Source organism: Chenopodium quinoa, unplaced genomic scaffold (genome assembly GCF_001683475.1).
Source record: "Chenopodium quinoa cultivar QQ74 unplaced genomic scaffold, ASM168347v1, whole genome shotgun sequence".
In the NCBI taxonomy this organism is placed as follows: Eukaryota; Viridiplantae; Streptophyta; class Magnoliopsida; order Caryophyllales; family Amaranthaceae; genus Chenopodium; species Chenopodium quinoa.
Genome location: NW_018744591.1, coordinates 522621 through 537230, shown reverse-complemented (window position 1 = coordinate 537230; position 14610 = coordinate 522621).

The following is a 14610-nucleotide window of genomic DNA, read 5'->3' as shown; positions in this document are numbered from 1 at the left end:
TTCTTAGCGATCTTCATCTTAGCCATCAAACATCTTCTGTTTTCGCCTACATTGTTGTTTTCATTATTGATTTTGAAGCTATTTTCATGGAATTTATTTGAGTAATTTTGTGTTATTGTCAGTATTGATGATAATGCAAATATTTACATGAAAATTTCTTGTTATCATAATGTGTGTGATTGTGTGCATTGTTGTTGATCCTAATTGTTCTTGGAGCTATATTTGTCTGGTTAGTTGATGGTACTAACCTTTTGCTGATTGTTAAAGCTCGGTTTGTTGTTATTGTTGTGGTTCAAATTTGGTTGAGTTCGAAGTGAGTTCCTACTTGGTTTGGTTGTCGGTGTGTTCTTTGAGATATTTGTATTGCTTGAGGCCGCAATGAACAAAAGAAAGAGTAGAAAGGAGCCCCGGCTGAGAGTTGAGGAGCCTAGTGCCCAAGCTCCGAAAACACCCAATGTTCCCCCCCTCGATTGAAATTATTAAACGAGCTCCATTCTATCTTCTACAATGACCTTCAAAGCCGAAAGCTTAATCCCAAAAGGCACTATGATCAACGATCTATGAGAGGTTTAGGGATAGATGATGACTTAAGGTCACTCCTTGATAACCTAGGGACGAGTGAGTTCATTAAACACCAACATCGAACATACAAAGAACCCACTTTTAAATTCCTAGCCTCCTTTTGAAAAAGAACCATATGGGAACAACAAATTTCAAATTTCCTTCCAATTATTCAACAACCAACATACCATGAATCTTAGTGATCTCAATGCCTTCTTGGACTTCAACCTCGATGCGGATCTCCTTGTCCCATGCTTGAGCCTTTTCCCCGAGTATGATGCATTTAGTTGTTGGTGAACGATTACCGATTTTGACGAGCTCAATACAAGGTATTCGGTTGCAAACCAAATCATCCACCCTGCTCTCCTTATCCTTCACCGCATCTTGGGGTATGCGGTGTTTACTAAGCAAGATTTGAGCAACCTATCAACATGAAGAGCTCTTTACTCTATGGGTTGCTACTAGAAGAGAAGTTGAGGATGGCGGCTGAACATGGGGTATTGGTTTGTCCTATGCTGCGAGGCAATCAAGTCGGGCAACAAGACGGGTGAAATCACCCTTGGTGATATGATCACTAGGAATTCTAAGAAGCTTAATTATGAATGCTTCTTTCTCGCATGTACTCATGTTGGGTCTGATAATCATCTATTCGTTGATATCAAGCAAATGAGAAGGTTGGGGGTTCATCCAAAGTACTGCCGATGCCAACAATTTTCATGCTTGGTATGTTAAGCGCGAACACCATTGCATCTTGCCTTACCCCATTCGCACATCATTGGAGCGGAATGCTAAGAATGTATGAAAAATTCCGCAACACAATGGTATGTTACCCACTGTTTTGGGTGGCGCAAGGAATATGGTAGTCGAACAACAACACCAACAACAACATCATCAACAACAACAACAACAAGGCATGAGTAGGCTTGAGCAGCAAATAATGAGCATGCAACTTGGCATGCAAAGCTTGATGGAGAACCAGCAAGGTATGTTAATGCAAACCCAAGCTCTCTTTGGTGCGGCCGTGGATAGAGGTGAGATAAGCCCCCCAGTCAATTACCCTTATTGGCCGCCTCAGCAAGGCCCGATCCCTTAATAGTAGAGATCGCAACCTACTTGGCCCTATTGGCAAGGGCCCTCCTCCCACGGCGTTCCCCGGGTACACTACTCGACGAAAACCGGGTACGATTATCGTGCCTCGGGAGGGAGTGATTTTAGTGGTGACCCCAACTATCCTTATGTCGACCCTACCTAACCTTCCCCTCTTTTACTTCCCGCCCCATTCGACCCGTTGCATCAATAGCAACAAGACCTCTATCGAAGTCACTATGGTTGGCACCCGGGTTTCACTGGTGGTTGGGACCCACATGGAATTCTATTTTGACCCCGAGGATGATGGGGATAATAACGAAGCCGGCCCTAGTGGCCACTAGCCTCCCTCGTTTTTTATTTCTCCCCTTTGCCCCCTCCCATAGTTTTAATTTGGCGCACCACGGACGGTGCTTTGTTTTAGTGTGAGGGGGTGTAAGAAGCAAAGGGATGTGTTTTTGGTAGTGCAGGGGAAGGTTTATCATCATGCTAGTGTAGGGGGGGGGGGACTCCATTGTAGGTGGTAGAGCTGGCATGGTTTGGTTGGTTCTAACATGTTTTGATGTTGATTGATTTTCTTGATTGTGATGATGATGTTTCAGGGTGATTTTTATGAGCTTTTTCTAATAAATTTTCAAAGAAAATTTGAGTGTTTGTGTAGGTGATGGAGCTCCTAAGAAGTAAAATCCAAACTCCCGATAATCCAAATTTCCCCTAATCTAAACTTTGTAGATAGTTTTTTACTTCTCTTTCTTCCTTTTGTTTAAAGTTTTAGTCTCTTTCTTTGATATTCAACTTTTTTAATTTATTTTTGTTTTATCTTAGTAGTTTCTTTTGTTTTGGCTCGCTTTTCCAGCTTAGAAATGGAGATGAAGGAAGTTTTGGGGCAACTCGAGCTCCCTCTGTGAGATGGTATAATTTATCTTCTCTTCCATTTCAAGCGGCGTTTGGTGAGACTTTTCCTCTCTTTTATTTTCTTTCTCTTTGGGTGTTTAGTTTAGGTTAGCTTAGGAAGAAGTTGAATGGTTCGAGGATGTTTGCTTTTGGTCCTCTCTTTTCCTCTCTTTTATTATCTTTCTCTTTTGGTTCGAGTATGTTTGAACCTGGGATTGTTGGTTTTGTTATCGAACAATCACTTGTATGACGATTGGGATTTATTTGGATCATATGCCTCGTTTGTGAACCTTTTTTATTTCTTCCTCCTTCTTTTCTTTTGTTTCCCCCTTTTTGTGTTACAAGCATAACTATGACAATTTGAAATGATTTTTGATTTGGAATTTGCTTATTCATTTAGATTGGTTTGCCTCTCTTGATGATGTGTCTTTGAATGCTTATCTTCCTAGTTGATGAGGGTTTTCACGATTTGAGAATGCTTGGGGTTGAGTTAGACACATTTTAAGCTAAGGTAGCACAGTTAAGAACTTTTGTGGACGTTTGAACCCCTATCTCACAGGAAAGTGGTAAGATGGTGTTGCTCTCTACAGTGGATAAGATTACCTTTAGTTGGTATTTGCTTACTTCCCACCCCTTGTGAGGTCTAATATTGTTCAAGCCATCATCATTTTTGTTGAGCGGCATTTAGGATCCTTGACAATGCGTATCTTAATCCTTGTGTTGGCCTCTAGCTCCCGAGATCGTGACCAAGAAACTCTAGAGGAGGAATAGAGCGTTTTTCGTTTTTCTTTGTTTTCCTTGTGTTTTGTTTCAAATTTGGTTTTCATTTTTGCATCAACTTACTTGCTAACCAATTTAAGCCTTATTTCCCTTTCTTGACTTAACCATATTACAAACCTATCGGCCTATGTCTTACCGACCCTTGTAGTTAGTGAAGCATTCGCTTGTGAGGTTTGAGTTAGAGATTGTTGAATATGAACAAGAAAAATGTGTAAATTGGTTTAGGTATAATTTTGAAAGTTGAACATGAAAAGAATATGCCAAGGCTTGAGAAGAAATATGCAATTCAAGAAGTCCAAGTTAAAAAAAATGATGATGAAAAATGAATGGATGATGAAAAGGGATGAAGTAATGTTGTGAGGTTTGTATCGAAGGTGGTAGTTTGAGTTTAGGTTCAATTCGTAGGTTTTTCATGAGAGATGGCCACTCTTTTTCTTCCCAACCTTAACCCTTATCCATGACATTACAACCCTAGTGTAGGCGTCGTTCGAAGTGCGCCTACGTAAAAAGCATGTGAAGAATATGCTTGGCACTCATAGGAAGTGGGAATAGACATATACAATTAGGGACAAGGAAAGTAGGGAGCCGCCAACAAGTTTTTAAGGAACTTGTAACCGTTCACGGATCATAAAATGCAACCACAATTTAAGGGACAACGATAGGCAACAACGATTGACCCGTGAAGGTTACACCCCATTCATAATCCATGAGATTACTAACTCCATATGGTTCGGAACCACAAAAGGAGGATCGGGGATGATGGTACGAAGTGAGTCAGGGTGTCACATTCGCCCGTATTGGCCTCTACTCGATTCTTATAATGAAAAGTGATTCCTGCGATCTCAAAGGCATACAAACAAAAATTCATTTCGCTCCAAACTATTATTTAACTAAATCGGTTGAATATTAATGCAACTCATAATTCTAAAATATTGGTGATCACTTGAATTAATTAACAAAGATTAAAAAGGAACTAAACCGGTTGTCCAAATTATCTTATTAGGCGTGATTTTCAATTACATATTCCCTTTAACATGTAATATGGAGATCAATAAATAGAACAAACATTAATATTGGAAACAATTTAATCACAATTCCAACAACATAAAATCGTTAGAAAAAAATAATAGAAATAAAAGGAACATGATTCTTACTTTGATTCTGTTTGTTTGCAACTACCAAAAAATAAACGAGTTAGTAACTTCAAGGAAATAATAAAACAATAATTAAATTAAATCAAATAAAGTAGAGTTGATTTGGGGCCAAACCCTCAAACAGTTCTACCTTTCACGCCTTGGCTTAAGTATGGAACCACGATTAAAGTATGGACTCCTTTGAGCACTTGAAGAAGGAATTTTGAAATGAGAAGGGTAGGCTAGTGTTTAAGGCTAAAGCATAGAAGAGAGAAATAAATCCGAGAATTAATTGATGCCCCGTACATCAGAAATGAGGGGGTATTTATAGGGAAAATGTGCTGAGGTAGCACACAGAACCCTAAAATGATAAAAACCCTAAAAAAATACCCCGTGACATGGCAAACTGTACCGTGACACGGGAAGTCCCACCGTCAGACGGCAAACTTTCCCGTGACACGGTACATTTTTATTGTGACGCGGGAAATTTTCAGAAAACGGGAAAAAAACGCGTTAAGGGTTTACGCGGAAAAGACACGGAATGTCCCGTGTCACGGCGGAATTTCCGTGTCACGGGAAAACCCACCGTCAGACGGGAAGGATTCCCGTGACACGGTGGCTGTCTACCGTGGCGCGGGAATTTCCAGCCCACTTTTCCGTCTAAATACATTTTTAACCCTAATTTTATTTGGCATTTTAAGTGCGGATTGATAATTTCGGGCCTTTTCTGACTTATTATTATTTGGGCTAAAATAAGAAAATAATTAAATAAAAATAAACAAAAGGTTTGGGCCAAAAATAAAATAAAAAAGGGTTTGGACTAAAATTGAATAATAAGTTTGGGCTGAAATAAAAAACTATGAATATGAATTTAATTAAAAATATGAATTTAATTAAATACGATTTTTTTAAGCACTCTCGGGATTAAATACTAAACCCGACCAATAGTGGCGGTGAAAGGTTGTTCATCATCGGGTTTGATTTTGGGGAGACATTTTTAGGTGTCTACAGAAGCCCCCACTTTGACTGAGTTTGTAGAAACGTCAGTTTCGAAAACGATAGTCAAAGTAGCCGATAGGGATGCAGAATGATTTAACACGTTCTGCGATCCTAAATCATTCTGTATACGCCGATACCTGCAGAAAAATGTTAGTTCTACAGATAAAAGGGTAAAAGGATAGAATACGTATCTGGCACCAGTGTATCGGCGACGAACGAATTTGGCAGCTTCCTATGCTTGAAGGAATCCACCGAATGACATTTGTTGAAACGCTTTCCATGCTTGAGGAAAGCCGACTGAAGAGCTTGGTAGCTTTCTAAGCCTGAAGAAAGCTACCGGATAATACTTTCCATGCATGAGGAAAGTCAACGAATGAATTTGGTGTCATTCTATGCTTGAAGAAATCCACCGATAATGCCTTCCATGCTTGAGGAAAGCCTACAAAGATATTTGGCGATTTTCTATACTTGAAGAAAAATCCACCGATAACGCTTTCCATGCCTGACAAAGCCGACTTGGCGGTTTTCTATACTTGAAGAAAAATCCACCAATAACGCTTTCCATGCCCGAGGAAAGCCGACTTGGTGGTTTTCTATACTCGAAGAAAAATCCACCGATAACGCTTTCCATGCCTGAGGAAAGCCGACTTGGCGGTTTTCTATACTCGAAGAAAAATCCACCGATAACGCTTTCCATGCCTGAGGAAAGCCGACGATTGCTGAAATTTGCAAGTGTATGATGGTTCGATTATCCCCGAACGTGGGCCACAGATGATTCACACCTTTAAGTCGATTATCCAACCATATTAGGTGTTTTAAAATGCCGAAAAATAGTCTTTGATGCTTGCTAGGGGTAAAATGGTAATTTTATTCCCCTTTAAGTATCAGTTAGAATTTTTTGCGTAATTCCAGCGAAAAAATAACAGCCCAAAAACCTCAAAAAATCATTCAAACTAGTAAAAAACGCCAGGAATATTCGCTGACAACGCACAGAGCTACCGTGCCACGTGGCTTTTTGCGGTGACACGTTAACATCCCCGTCAGACGGGATAAAACCCCGTGTCACGGGGGTATTTTATATATATTTTTTTTTATTATTTTTGCTGTTTGAATTGGTCAACGCGTGGACTATTATGCTTTTTACCAAATCCCAGCGAATTGAATTCATCTCCTCTCTCTATCTTCTCCATTTTCATTTTCTTGCTCACACAAATAACCGCGCCACGATTAAAACAACCGACGCTCGTCCGGCGTGACCGTGACACGGGAACGGCAACCGTGACACGGCGGTGTTCTTCGCATTCCAGCTTCTGTGTTCTGTTGCTGCTGACTGCTTCCGCCGCCTACACTCCGTTGCTGCTGCCGGAGCTCCGGCGACCTTTGTAATTGCCATGACACGGGAATTAATCCCCGTGACACGTCAATCTCCCACCGACCCGCGGCCAAGCTCAACCATGTCACGGCGGCTGCGCTGATCTCCGAGGTTTTTTCGAGCTTTTGGAGCTCAAATCCTCACCAATTCTGCTCTAATTTCTTGCTACTTTCCTCATTTTTGTTTCTCTACGAGGACCCATGTAAGTTTCCTTTGATTTTGTCTCGAATTTGCTTCAAATAAGTAATTTCATGTAAAAACCTTGAAAAAAATTAATTTGGGGAATTTTGATTTTGAGGTTTTATGTTGAAATTCTTGCCATGAATTTACTTGTATATGTATGTATGTGTGTTTGTGTGAAATTTGAGACAAAAATTGCATGATTTGATGAAGAATTGAGCAAATCACCATTTTTGGGTACTACTTTTGTGAAATGATGTTCATGTTACTTCTTTGCACTTGAAATGGTGAAAATATTGTGGTAGACTTTGTAAAATATTTCATGATGTGTTGATTCATTGTTTTTGTGCAACTTCGAAAAATATTTTGCGTATGTACTATATTGTCATGAAGAACATAGTATCATGCGGCAAGGAGAACTGTAGTATTAGTTTGTCATGGAGAAACTAAATACCATAATTTTGCCAATTTTTAGCTTGGAGATAAAAAATTAGCGTATAATTCGATAAATAACTACATAACTTAGGAAATGATGCTAAGTATTTAGATCTTTATTTTTATAAAAATGCAACTTGAATTAAATGTCTTAGGAAATGATGCTAAGCATTTAGATCTTTATAATAGCATGCCTAGGCGACGGGATCGCGATCTTTCTACCCACGGCCGACGTCAGGCTTTTTGGGAGGACACTCCCACTATTCATGAGGGTATGGACGACGATGCCTTAGAGGCCGAGCCTCGGGCTTCTACGAGTAGAGGTAGGTGGGTTCCACCTCTGTGGACTCCAGACCAGTTGGTTTTCTGCCGTGGAAACCATGTTTCTCATCGCCCACTCTCCGGCATAGTTGATGGCATGCTTCGCCACCATGGTTCTGGAGCCGACGATTTGATTCCTCGACTTCACCAGATGATTACGAGGGATCCTGATACGAACGCCCTATGGAAATCTGCTGGTCTAGTAGATTTTTATACGGCGGTTGTAGGGTTTCGCAGCCCCCGGGGTTGCGGTGCGACGGTCGTTCGCGCATTGTTGGAGTATTTTTGGGATACTACCAACACTTTTCATTTTGCTTGGGGGGAGATGACAGTGACCCCTCTGGAATTTAGTATGATTAGCGGGCTGCGCTTCACCGACCGGGCCGTAGCTCAGATGTCTGATCTGTCTTGGGGATCAGCTGAGGCAGCTGATTTGTTAGGTCCGATCGTTCAGCATATCAGGACCCGACCAGTGTATCGAGGTGGTCCTAGGAGCCGGCGATCGGAGCTGGCTTCAGTTTTAGCTCGTGGCTTCGACATGGAGGATACATCGGTTGAGCAGCGAGTGCGGATCTTCATCCTGATTCTGATCTCCATGACCCTTTCTCCTGATAGGAGTTCAAGCGTACTCCTTTGCTACCTCCCCTCTTTGGTCAGGATCCATGAGATAGGATCCTATAGCTGGGCCAGCCTCGGATACGCCGACCTTCTCTTATTGCTACGTCATGGGTGTCGTCAGCTGAACGACGAGTCTACCATCACTGTCTATGGTCTGTGGAGAGTCGTAGAGGTGATGATCTTTTCCTCTTTTGGTTTCACTTTAACTTGTTCGACTGATGTGCTAAAGATTACTTTTCATTGCAGCTATGGTTCTACGAGTACTTCCCAGGCTTGGCTCCTCGCCGGCGTCGTGGAGCGGTCCATGATTTCCCTGTCGGGGCCAGCTGGCGTGATCGAGGAGAGTCGCGAGTGGAGTCTGTCCCTGCGTTGCGTGGGCTGCTACGCCGAGGCACCTCTTCTGTTGGCGTAAGAATTAGTTTTGTTGCCTGTTATTTTTTTCCTCTAACGTTGTTTCCATTGTTTCACGCCAACTTTTTATGGTTTTCAGGTTGCCATTGATGTCCAGTATCGTCCTTGGGCGGGATGACTGATATTCCTGAGGCCTTGCGTCTTTCAGCGCACAGCACCATTTTGGTTGGTACCGGACGCTTTGTCTGGTACTTTGGGGAGTGTGTTGTTCGTCAGCACAGCAGTGATCGCTTTGTGGTGCCCTCATCTCCACCTGAGTCGATGCTGGACTCACGCTTGATTAGAGAGTTGATAAACAGGGGAGAGCGCTATACTTTTCCATGGCAGGAGCTTGTGCACATGGAGGGTGATTATGCGCAGGACTTGCTTCCCTCTCTGGCTCCTCCACCCCGTCTTCCTGAGGTATGATTTCTTTTTGAGGATCTTTGTTACTAGTCTCTGTTTTAAATAGTCGAATAACTTGATTATTCGATCATATTTTCAGACGACTATTCGCCCTGTGGGGAGGATCGAGATTCCACCTCAGTCTGTCTGCTACCCGAGGCCGATTGGTATTACCGAGGACCATATTGCTGACGCGCCAGAGGGTTACAGACAGGCGCAAGAGTCTCTGCCCGAGGTCTTTGAGCCAGTAAGTTTTTTGATGCATTATTCATCCTTTTAACACTGCTTGTTATTGACTTTTCTTTGTTTTATCCTCAGCCTAACCGCCCAGAGATAATGGGACTCATGAAGCTGGTTGACGCCCTGAAGTACTGCATCATCAAGCTTCGGCGTGGTGCGAGTTTTCGGAGCTGTAGCGACGTTCTTGAGGTATCATTCATTTTTTTTTCACTTCTACCATTTGTTTTATTTTGCATTGTTGACACCTTTTGATTTTGTATCTTTCAGGAGCAACAGAGGTCCCGCTCGCGCTCGAGGCATAGAGGCTCGGACGAGGAGGAGCTTGGTCGTGGTAGACGATCTCCTGAGATTCACCTGCGTTCTCATTCTCATCGAGAGCCTCAGATTACTCAGCCGTTTCAGGAGGCTCAGTGGCAGCAGCCTCAGTCTTCCCAGCGCTTTCCGGGCAAGAGTTAGGGGCAGCGGCAGTCGTTTTCACAGCCTCCACAGCCTGAGATTGGGTCTATCCTGGTTCATTTTCAGCTCCATTGTCTGGGATTCCTCCACCGGTGTCGGGCTTGTTCTCAGTGCCGATGTATGGGACGATGCCTCCACCGAGGATTCCCGCGTCTTTGAGCCAGTCTACACCGTTTTCCGGCTGGACGGGTCCTGTCTTGAGTTTGACTACTGCTGGGGTCATAGGGACTAGTAGGGACACTACTCCCCGTACTCGGATGATGGAGGGACTCTTTGGCTCACCGTTCCCATATTCACAGGGTGGAGATGATACTGATTCTGGCTCTAGAGATTTCTGACCGAGGGTTTTTATTTGTACATACTATGATGACACTTGACATGTTTATTTATTATGACTCTTTTGTACATTATTCATAGTTTATGTATTTATTATTGTGTGTTAGTGTGTGTTTGAAACTCATTGTGTGTGATCGTGTATTTATTAATGATGCAACAAAAAACGTAAGTGGAGTAATGGAGGGTACCGACCTTCCCCAAAAGAAAAAGAAATAAAAAGACAAGTGAAAAAAATAGAATAAGTAAATAAAATAAATAAATAAAATAAAGATAATAATAATAAAGATAAATAAAAAACTTGAGAATTTTATTATAAATAAAACTCTTAGAAAATTGAAAAATAAACGGTGAAGATAAAATATTAAAATAAATCCAGATAGATACGGAAAAAGATGAAAAAAGAAAGCGCGTGAGGTGCCGTGACACGGCACTGTACACCTTGTCACGGCAAAAATTGTCGTGTCGCGGCAAAAGTTCCCGTGACATGGTGGGACTTCTCGTGTCACGGTACGCGTATTCCTCAGCGGTGTGTTTTACGTGTATGAAAAGATAATTTCTGGGCAGTTTCGAGCGCTTTGGCTATAAAATAAGACCAGTATATTCATGATATGCATAATTACGAAACACAAAATAATTTAGAATTTCATATTTCAATAATCATGTCTAAGAATTTTGATAATACATTGCGCGACTGGTCTTATTCTTTGACCAATGCTGAAAAAAGAGAGTTAGAATTATTTCATGTCAAGGGTTTGCTAGCCCTGCGACATGTAGCTATTGAACATGATTTTCTTAGGGAAGCATTAGATTATTGGAGTCCAGAAACACACTGTTTTAAATTTGATTATGATGAAATATGTCCCCTGTCGGAGGAATTCGATGCAATCTTTGGATTTCTTGCTAGAAATCTTATTGCCATGCCTACCCTACGTGAATATTATTACCAAGATTTTGAACGCCATCTGAATCTAATAAATAGAATTGTGTGTGGAAATGAGGTAGACTTAGAAAAACTTGCAAATTTATATTTTAATCGCCCTATCTCTGAGTCTTATCATGTATATCGTAGAAGGGCATATATTTTTTGCATGTTTAGCAAGCTTTTATTTGCAAACAGTAGGGTAGGAATGCTTGTCTAGCGTCTGTGCTTGAACATGTCGAATCTGGAAGATCTCCTATGCCAACGTGCCTTGGAAAAACATTTCGTGGCCTTGACGAAGCAAAAGCTGACTGGAAAGCCATCGAGAAGGGCTCTCTGGTACTGCTGCACGTAAAAATACGCTCCGAGTAGCCCCCGTGACACAAAATAGGCACCGTGTCACGGTGGATGTCTGCCGTAACACGTTGAGATCTGCCGTGTCACGGGAATCTGTACCCTTTTTTTTATCAACGACTAACTTTTGTTTTTTTTGTTTTTGTTTTTTTTTTTTTTTTTTTGCAGATTTGGTTGATGGAGCGATTAGAACTATTTGAAGCCCCCGACGATGTTGAAAAATATGACCCTAACGACCTAGTCCACAGGAAAAAGAATTACTCTGCGAACATGTCGTATGAAGATTGGAAAAATTTCTTTGCAAAGTGGGAATTTTCCATTCGTTGGGTGGTGCCTTGGTGGAGGCTTACTACGATGGTTGGAACGAATAATACTCCATATTGCCTTGTTCCTAGTATCTCAAAACTAACCTTTTATTGTCCTTCTCGACAAATGCGGCAGTATGGACTTGAACAAGTAGTTCCACGCTATAACGATAGTCCTCGTGAAGTATCGTTGCATGAAAGTAACGTTCACAAGTACGAGACTTATTGGATTGGAAGACCTTTGTGGACCTTTTCTGCAAGTGACCAAGCTCCTCCTCCTTTATCTAGTGCATACAAGGCATGGTTGAACCCTAGAAGTAGGAGGGAACGATTCGGATCACGTAAGTCTGATGTGAACAGTCGTCTTGGAAATAAGAAAGCCCCTCCTAAAGATCGTCTAGGTCCAAGAACGCAAGGGATTGAGTTTAAGACTCCTATAATGCCGAGAAAGAAGAATTATGTGAAAGGGAAGGGTAAAGAAAAGATGGTCTATAGGGAGAAACAACCGAAAAAATTCAAGAAAGGTGAAAGGGATGAAAGTTCGACTAAGGGTGTGACGGTTCGGGCTACGAAAGACACATTAATGGTGAAGGCCGACCTAATTGACTAAGAGAAGGATGTTCCTAAAGTGAAGAGAGATTAGATCAATAGTGCTTTGCTTTTTATGATTTATAATTTTTATTTAAAATAACGCATATGATGCCAATAATTGTAGTCGCATTTGTTTCAATAATAATAGCATATTTATTTCAGCCTTAAAAATAAAAATTACAATGACTTTTATTTATTATTTATTTATCCGAGTCAAGGAGTCGGACGCAATGGAAGAACGAAAATAAAATAACCTCGAACAAACAATGAATTCGCAACGAATGCGTCACTAAAAAAATGAAAAACCTGAAATTCCACCGTGTCACGGTGAAAAATCCCGTGACACGTTACGGCAATTCCCTTTTTTTTTTTTTTTGCACTCAGGTCTACCGCGCCATGGTGAACTGTACCGTGACACGGTGGAATGTCCCGTGTCGCGGTAACCCCCCCCCCCCCCCCCCGTTTTTTTTTGTCGTGACACAATGCTAAACTGACGCGCATATTTGATCAACACAGGGAGGATTTTTATTTTTTAAAGTGGTCGGGCCCCCTTTAGGGGTTGCCTACGTATCCTAAAAAGGAATCAGGCCAAACGTAGCTCTATTGGGTCATGAACCCATGCGACTAGGCATAGAATTTCTTGAGTTGATCCAAGTTGGTTAAATTGTGGAAACCATTACCGTCCATGTCTACCAATTGTGCCGCTCCGCCAGGCAAGATGGCTTTAACAATGTACGGGCCTGACCAATTCGGTCTGAATTTTCCTCTTGGATCTAACACATTTTTACGAAGTGCCTTAAGCACTAGGTCACCCTCTTTGAATTTCCTGGTCTTTCCTTTTTTATTAAAATGTCGCGCCATACGATGTTGGTAGGTTTGGACATGATGCAAAGCTACCAAGAGTTTTTCATCAAGTAAGACTAGTTCATCATATCTTGCTCTAATCCAGTCGACTTCATCTAATTGGCTTTCCAATGCGATTCGAAGAGAAGGGATTTCGAGTTCTATTGGTTGTACAGCTTCAACTCCATAGACCAAAGAGAAAGGAGTAGCCCCCGTTGATGTACGAACAGAGGTTCGATATCCCAAAAGGGCGAAATGTAGCTTACTTGGCCAATCCTTGTAATTTTCTGTCACCTTTTCGCTGATAGTTTTCACATTTTTGTTGGCCGATTCGACTGCACCATTTGTTTGTGGTCTGTAAGATGATGATCTGTGATGCTTGATATGATATTTCTGTAATAATTCCGCACATTCGGCTTGGAAATGTGTTCCATTATCATTGATCATCTCATGTGGTACCCCATAGCGGCATATGATATTTTTCTCAATGAATTGAGCTACATGTTTCGCCGTCAGCTTAGCATATGAGGCAGCTTCGACCCATTTGGTGAAATAGTCAATTGCTACGAGAATGAATTCATGCCCTCCTTGTCCTGGTGGTGTTATTTTTCCAATGATGTCGATTCCCCAAGTGGAGAAAGGCCATGGAGAAGTATATGTGTAGAGAAGCGAATGTGGAACATGCTGTAAATTTGCGTAGACTTGACACTTCATAATTTCTTGACGTATTTGTGACAATCTCTCTCCATGGTAGTCCAATAGTAACCTTGTCGTTGAATCTTTTGGACTAACATCTTTGCATTCATGTGTGTTCCACATATACAGGCATGCAGGTTTTCCATGGTTTTATATGCTTCTTTCTTGGCTATGCATAAGAGATTTCTTCCCATTGCAGTTCTCTTGTGCAGTTCTCCCCTGATGAGCACATACTGTGAGGCCAGGAGCCTCAAAGCACGGCGTGCCCTTTTATCAGTATTAGGAGGGTATTCTCCTCTAGTCAAATAATTAAGGATATCTGTATACCATGGCTCATCATCTTCTTCTTGTGGTTCTTGTTCATCGTCAAGTGCGTGAACATAAGCCGGCTCATATATTCTTTCTATGGTTTGTGGCATTCTGATTGTATCAATTGGAATTCGCACCATTGATGCTAATTTAGCTAGTGCGTCGGTGAATTGGTTTTCTTCTCTTGGCAAATATGTATATTCCACTTCATCTAGTTGCTCCGTGAGAGTTTCTAAATGAGCTTGATACGTAGCGAGACTTTCACTTCTCACTTACCATCTTTTGGAGATTTGGTTAATGATTAGTGAAGAATCACCGTAGATTCTGAGTTTCTTAATTCCCAAGGCGACAACTGTTTCTAACCCCAAAATGCATGCTTCATATTAT